The sequence below is a fragment of the Saccostrea echinata genome, unplaced genomic scaffold (genome assembly GCF_033153115.1).
Source record: "Saccostrea echinata isolate AGI-Se365-2 ecotype Australia unplaced genomic scaffold, CSIRO_AGI_Sech_v1 ptg000029l, whole genome shotgun sequence".
NCBI lineage: Eukaryota > Metazoa > Mollusca > Bivalvia > Ostreida > Ostreidae > Saccostrea > Saccostrea echinata.
In genome coordinates this window covers 41422257-41430549 of record NW_026889778.1, presented here as the reverse complement: position 1 = coordinate 41430549, position 8293 = coordinate 41422257, and positions in this window count along the sequence as shown.

Sequence of the window (8293 nt, the reverse complement as noted above, 5' to 3'; positions counted from 1 at the left end):
TAATGAGTTGAATTTTTTTAATGTAATGGTAATAGTAAACTCCCAGAGGTTCGTAGGGGAGTTTAGTAAATTCAGAGTAGCAAATATGCCTCCTCTAAACTAAAGTTAGAATAAAAAGTATTTACTTTAAAAATTATGCACCCCCCCCCCCCCCCAAAAAAAAAGTGGGATAAGAGAAAATGACAACTATCAGTGAAAAACTGTTAATTTATTCACTTCAAAACATAACAAAAACGTATTTAAAAAAAAAAAAAAACATAATAAGAGTCAGTTTACAAATATCCTGATTCTACTTTATGAGACCATTTATACACATTTCTTATACAAGTATACTTTAAATATCATAAGAATCTATATTTCCTCTGGAAATAGTGAATATTTTGAAGAAAAAAACATTAATTGTAAAGTTGAATTGAAAAAAATAAGAATACCGCTTCAAAAAGAAAACATATTTACAAAGCCTGTACATAAAAAATACATTAAGTATTTACTTTTCAACTTGAAATTACTATCTAAAAGATCACGGAGAGAATATGCTAGGCAAGAGTTAAATAAGAGATCAATTGATCCTTCCGGTCACGTGTGTATCATGAGTTTTTAGGTTATGACTACGTACTTTAGCCTGATCTTGGCTCCCATGACAAAACTTGTATAATCATCACCATATTCATGTAGTTCGTATCCTAAAAGTTCAGGAGTAAATTCGATGAGATACACTGTATAATTAATTTCAATATATGACCAACTTAAGCTATCCCAGGCCTGATCATGACCCTTGGATATTTTAATATTTCTAGAGGTCTACCGGCTCCTATTCAAGAATGTAAACTCGTTCGCTAGAAGTTCACGAGTAATGGATTTTTTTAAATGCAATATTCTTTTAATAGATGATCAGCTTAGCTCCACCTTTGTCCTGAACCATGGCCCATTGGTAAGGGGCTAAGGGTTTATTATAATCATGAAAAGTGTTTTCCTGCTAAATGTCTATAAGGAAGGAGAAAATTTTGAAAGATGTAAAATATTAATGAATTTATAAAAAAAGGCAAACTATGACTTTGCCTCGGTCCCTAACGATAGACCCATGGGATGTGAATTTACAATTTTGGTAAAAGGTCGAGAACATGAAAACAACGTGTCTGCTGTATGTCAATGGGTAAAGAAGAGGCTTTTATAAGATAATTTCCATTCAAATATGTGACAACTTAGTCCCACCCAAAAATCTGATAATAAATATCCTGAATTTCACTATTTTTGGCCCAAAGCTTATTATAATCATATCAAAAGTTTGATTATTTGATGTCCAGAAGTCAAGAAATTGATTTTTGTGGATTGCATCTTTTTATAGGAATTGGGAAGACATTAAGACCTTAAAATCCCTAACCCCCACTAAGAAGTACATGTGTACATGTACATGCATATATTTACATTACCAAATATTTTTCTTAGCTTAAGATTCTTGCAAAGTAGAAAAAGACCAAGTTCTCATGAAGTATGGGATGAGTAGGAATATTTCCATTGTGAGGTAATTGAATTCAAAAAATAGTGTAAACTTTTTTTTCAAACAATGAAATGGTTAAAATTAGTTAAGCGTTCCACAGAAGAGTCTGAAAAGTTCACGACCGGCATAGGACGCACTTTGAACGGCGTTCAAAGACAAATTAAACGAAAACAGATACCAATTGTTCACCCGATTTAATCAGTTGATCTATAAAAATTCTGGGTCAATTCTTCAGTTTAATGTTTAGGAAATTATCTTATTGTATTACAATTTAGCTTGACAAGACTAACCCAAAGATGAGCCACCCTGTGGTAGGTCGATAGTCAGATATAAGACTATAAATAAGTTCCTTTGCGTTGCCAAATGCTCGTTATTAAGGTCAAGATCTTGTAAATGAGTTTAGACTTTAATTGTGGTGCTAGATCCATTATGACGTCATAATAGATTTAAACTTAATTTTTCCCGTACTTTATGGCTGTAATAGAATTATATAGAAAATGAAGCATTTTCATGAAATTCACTTTGAAATTATGATAAAAGTAACCCCGATACCTATATCAAATTTAATATTATTTTGAAGCAGAGGTCAAAAAGATATAAAAACCGTTTTCTGGGAGACTGTAGGCAATCTGAATATATTTCCTTTCTCTGAGTTGGGAAAAAACTACGAAATTTATACCTGATTTCCTTCAATTTTCATCGAAATTGTCAGATTAAAAAATGAGTTTACAGTAGACACAAAGTAGACACATTAATTTTATGCTTGTCAATTTTTAAAGAAAAATGTATAAAAAATATAGCCTTTCCTTCTTGTTTCAAATAGCTTAATTATTCTTTATTATAGTGAAATAATGTCTGAATAATAAGTACCAATGACAATGAACATTAAAAAACAAAAAATAATTAAAACTAGAGCTGAGCTCGTTGCAAAGCAACGAGTAGGTCTTCCGTTGAAGCTGCAGGCAGGAAGAAGTGACCTTGAGTCAAGGTCATGCCATATCATAAGGTTATAAGCAATCTTGTAAGAGGTATCAACTAACAATGTTTCACTCTGTAGTTAAGACGATAAAGGAATGTTTGTGACCTTGAACTTGTTCAAATGACCTTGCGAAAGCCATGACACACTCTGGTTATGAGCAAACCCCATCTGTGTATTACTGACTTCTCAAATTCACACATGTTCATACAGTCCATACATCCATTCAAAATATCTTATCCTTAGTGACCTTGAACTTGAGTTTAGGCCATGTCACACTCTGTATGATACCAACAATGTTTCACTAGAAAAAGACGGTGACGAATTTAAAGTTTCTCATCCAAACTCATCCAAATGACCTTTCATCAAGACCATAACACACACTGGTTAAGAAAAATCCCAATCTGTTGTCCTCAATAGTTACTGACTGGATAAGGTCAGCCATGTTCTTTCAGACCATAGATCGAGTCAAATAATTTATCAGGTTCCACACAATGATTTAAGGATTCATTGTGAATGTTTTTGTCCAGTTTGGATATTGAACAAGACGTGTTTAAGAAACACTGATGCCCCGGTATTGCAGCTTATGGCAAAGGTTTAAGTTTCTCAAATCCGTATTCAACTCCAAGGTCAAAGTCAAGAGATAAAAAATTATGTTACCCAAAGAAAGATCTCGTCTCAGTGAATATAACTGTGAAATATGAAACCGCTAAGACTAACTATTGAAAAGCATGGCAAAGGTTAATTTTTTTTTATACTCAAGTCAAATGTTGAGGTCAAGGATAGATTAACGGTGTCCAAAGGAATGCCTTGTCACAAGAAATAGACACTGAAATATGAAAGCCCTAGCATTAATTATTCAAAAGTTATGGCAAAGGTCAACTTTTTTTTTCAAAAGTAGGTCAAACCCCAAGGTCAAGGACAAAAGTCAAAACTGTCATTACTCAAGGGAGGGTCTTGTCACATGAAACACACATGTAAAAATACGAAAACCCTAACACCAACCGTTGAAAAGTTATGAATGAGATTAAAATGTTTCAAAGGTAGGTCAAACTCCAAGGTCAAAGGTGAAAAGTCTAAACTTTTAATTTTTTTAAAGTACGTCAAACTCCAAGGTCAAGGTCAAATAGTAAAAATTGTTGATATCCAATGAACGGCGTTGTCACAAGGAATACACTTGTGAATGTGAAAACACTAGTCCCAACCGTTCAAAAGATATTGCCAAGGTTAGATTTTTTAAAAAGTGGGTCAAACCCCAAGGTGAACGTCACAAGGTCAAAAATATTTATTCCAAAGGAAAGGTCTTGTCACAAAGAATTTCGGATGTGAAGTATGAAAGCCCTAAAGCCAACTGCTAAATTTTGCATAGTTGGTCAATTTAAAAGGCTGTAGAAAGGATAAGAGAGACTCCGAGATATTCAATCAAGTAAACTTATGATATTGCAGATCAAATAAAGCATGAGCTATAAGAGCAGGCACGTAGCATCAGCCTCCCCCCTTTTTTCAGACCTAACTTTTTACTTTAGTAATGTACATTGAAAGTCCCGTTGGCCCCCACCTTTTTTGCAGTATAGTCCCGTTGTCCCCACCCCCTTCCGCCAGGAAATAGGATTCTGGGCTATTTTTCTATTTTGGTTTTGCTTGTGAAGTCTTTTCAGGTAAGTTAATTTTTTTCTCTGGCTGCCCCCCCCCCCCTTTTCAAAAACGATGCTATGTCCTTGAAAAATAACATGTAGAGATGTCTGTCCTGGCATATATAGAGAGATTGTCAATCAAATGGCATGTTCAACGCTATAGCAGCAATAAGAAACTCGCCGACAGTTTTTTTTTTAAAATTCCAAATTCCTTTTTAATTTCTACAGATATTTAAAATCCTTTCAATGTATGTTCGTGGATTATTGATGGAATAATTTTAGTTACATGTCAAGTTTGATATTATGGTGTCTGTGCTTTGTAGCAAGGATTTGCTAAATACTTATAATTTTCTATGATTGTACCGAAAAGTAGATAAATGTTTTAAAGCAGAGCTGCCGCTCAAGCTTTATTTCTGTCGTGTAGATCTAGAGGTCTTTGTGTATATATCATAGGTAAAAGTACCAATACCGAAGATCACATCCCTTCAAAGTTACATTATTCTTGTTTATTACGCCCCTTGCAGTGGCGGATCCAGGAATTTCATAACGGGGGACAGAGTAGAAGGCAGGGGAGGGGTCTAGGGGGGGGGCTGCATTGAAGCCCCCAGCGGGTCTATGACAAAGCCCTGGTGGGGATCCAGGGGCGAAGCCCCCAGAAGTTGACAAATTCTTACAAATAAGAGATGTTTTTTCCTTGATTTTAGGATAATGGACATATAAGTTCCACATACAAAAAATTCAAACGGAAGGGGGGAGGGGTCGTGCGCCCGGCGCGCCGGCCCTGGATCCGCCTTTGCTTTTTTTTTATTTTATACATGTAGTTATGCACCTCACCAACCCTTCTTATGTTCAAGATGCTTCAGTGGTTTGTTTGCACCATAACTTAACAAGAAGTCCGTGATTTTTGTGTGAAGTTTAGTTTTTAAAAATCCGAAAATGACAGGCTAAAAGGATATGTATTATTATGAAAATAATGAAATTGGTAATCAAAGTTCAAAATACACGTGCGGTGGCGATATTCAAAATTGACAGGAAGTCGTTTGACTTTTTGTCAAGAGGAAAGGGTTTGAAAGGTTTGATAAATACACACCATGCATCACAGAGTTGACCAATATGAATGCATTATGATCAGGTCACGTGGTAAGTACCTCTATCACAATAATTGACACGTGGAGCACCTGCATTGTTTTCTTATAATTAAGTTAAAAATTTATTTAAAAAAAAAATGAAGATATTAGTTAATAAAACTGTAATGGTTTGGGTCGTGGATATCGGCCTGGGTAGCTCAGTCGGTACAGTACCTGACTAGTGATGCAGGGGTCCTGAAGAAAATTAAAGAATATTTGTTAAAGGTACGTGTATAGTCAATCAGATTAGAAATACAGCGACTATCAGAATTCCGGGCCGTAAAAAAGATCTGATTTTGATTAGATTTCAGGTATAGGCGAATGTGTGTGTACTGAAGGGGTTAGTTAATTCATTCAAGATTTATTATATTGTTCGTTTGGACGAAGGCTTCATAAAAATATACACACTGCCTGTACAGGTACATTTCAATGAATGTTCGGATTAATTCAAAAATCGGCGGACATTAATTTATTTAAGTTATCTAAAGGCAATGTTATTTCCAGAGACATTTATATTTTCTGTTTTTTATGTCTCGGATTTTTCTTTTTTGTGGTTTACCGGTTTACAAAGGCTTGTGTTTTAACAGCTGTTCATAAACGCTGTCAATTAATATATGATCAAAGAAAACGAGATATCTCCCGGTAATTCATTTCTTATGAAAAACATCTTAGTATTTACCTGTGTAATTACGATGTTACAAACCGTGACGATGACTGGCCAGGAGGACTACCCGTTATAAAAACAACTCATGATCAACTCAGCGGACCTATAATTCACTTTAATATATGCTGTAAATCAATAAAATCATTTCAGTGTAGTGGATATTTTATTGAAAAGATAATGGGAAAAAAAGACTGGATTTAGAATTTTTCTGTATTTCAAACGCTCGATATGCATATATTTGGGGCGCTCTTGCATATGCACTTATGAAACGTGCATGCATGTTCTGTACTTGCTTGCGTGTACATTGTATGTGTCCGTAAAACCTTAAGAGAGCTGTTAAATGTGTTCTGATTTTCAGAAAAAATAATGGGAACCTATAAATAATTACATGTTTATCATTTTGTTCGCATACAATAACAAGTTTAGTAGAAAAAATAATTTGTTCAAGGTTAGGTGTCTAATAAATTTGTAATATTCAAATACAGTTACGCATGTATGTCTCATTCTACATATTTTGGAGGCGCGTGTGAATTTGGGATTTTGTATTTCCATGTATACTTATAAAACGCTCGATATGCGTATATTTGGGGCGCTCTTGCAAATGTATGTATACAGTTGTACATTTTAGGGGCGTCGACAAAAGAACGTATATTAGATTACATACATGTACATTTAAGTTTCAAAAGTTCCATTACTAGTAGGAATTAATTAAGGTAACATATTTTGAATTTTATTTTAAATAAAACAGACAATTACCTCGATATCGAGAAATAAATTGTTTATAAAAATAACTATGCAACTTTCCTGTAATTCAGCGAATAAAATATTAAATAAAATGCACTAGCGATTTAATCAAAGATATTATGAAATAATCTGAAAGATTCAATATATTTATCCACTCATGACTTAGTTTACAAAATGAATTTGGAATGGCCATTCTATGATTTGTTTTGTGTAAGACTAGGTCGCTGGATCACACGCCGATTGATCCCCAATGACCTCCTTTGCCACGCGCTATCGAGGGAGGTGTTACATAATTGTAAACACACAAGGTGAATGTAAAAGGCGTGCACTTAATGGCTGTGAATAGTCTATGCTTCAAAGTTATGTTTTATTTTCTCACTATATTGTTTGTTTTTATATGATAAGAAGAAAAGGTTATCCTTTTCTTTTTTTTTTAAGTAGACTGGTTTATTCGACTTTGAAAAAAAATGAAATAAAAGGAAAGGTTGTCAAAAAAATAACTTGGAAATAAAGCACAAAACACTTCAAAAACCTTATTCTAAAGAATATTAGCATCTAATGTAGCCAGATTTATTATTTATAGTAAGTTTATTTTAGTTACACGCATGAAGAGCTCTCGTTTACTTGCTGAATGAGAACAGTTACCTGTATATGGGTCAAGCTTCTGGCGCATTTAAAACACAAGACTCGAACAAAATATCATTTTCATGAGATCAATAAGATGTTAAAGAACAACTTTTTTTACGACAGCCATTTCGAAATATTTACCGTTTTTTAGTTATAAAGCAAAAACTTTAAAGGGCTCCAGATCCCTAATTTGAGGGGCCAGCCCCTTTTTAGTGGTGTCAAATGAAAGGCCTTGAAATTGTGCACAACTTTTATTCTACATGTTTTATCAAAATAATTTTAGTTTTAAAGATAGAAAGGAAAATATGTCTAAATTTTCGCTCTTTTAGGCGTTCTTATTTTTGACCCCTATATAGCGCCATTTTGAATACAGAAATCGAAAAACAAAAACCGATGTGCACAACTTCAATCCTTCTATTATTTAAATTCGGTAGAATTTCTGCTCCAGCTTTTGTAGTCTCGGAGCCTTTGTCTGGAAATGAAGCCTACTAAATTTTCATTTAAAGGGAAATAACTCAAAAGCGGAAGTGACTTTTTTAACTGTTTGACAGCATTCTGATAGAGTTTTGTAACGTCTATAAACTCTGCAAATTTGAGCAAAATCCTTTGAGAGATGAGCGAGATATGAGGTCTCAAAGTTGGCGTCTAGAAAGGAGAAGAAAAAAAAAGAATAATAATCTTAACCATCAGAATCAGTAGAAGGTCTTCCGTTGGAACGGAAGACCTTAAAAAAAAAAACCCCATGCAACAAACATTTCCCCAAGTTACTTAATAAGTCAAATAGTAAATATTAAAATGATCATCATACATCAGTACTATCACCTTAAAATATTGAAAATTACAGTTAAAATTGGAACCAAAAAAGTATAATATATCTTATTTAAATTTACAAATTAAATAACACAACTTTCTGAAATACATGATAAATGACTACTAGAGAGAACTTTGATTTATTCGACTAATTACTAGCAATAAGTACTAAAAAAAATAAAATTGAATAATATAAAGCTTTCCATAACAATT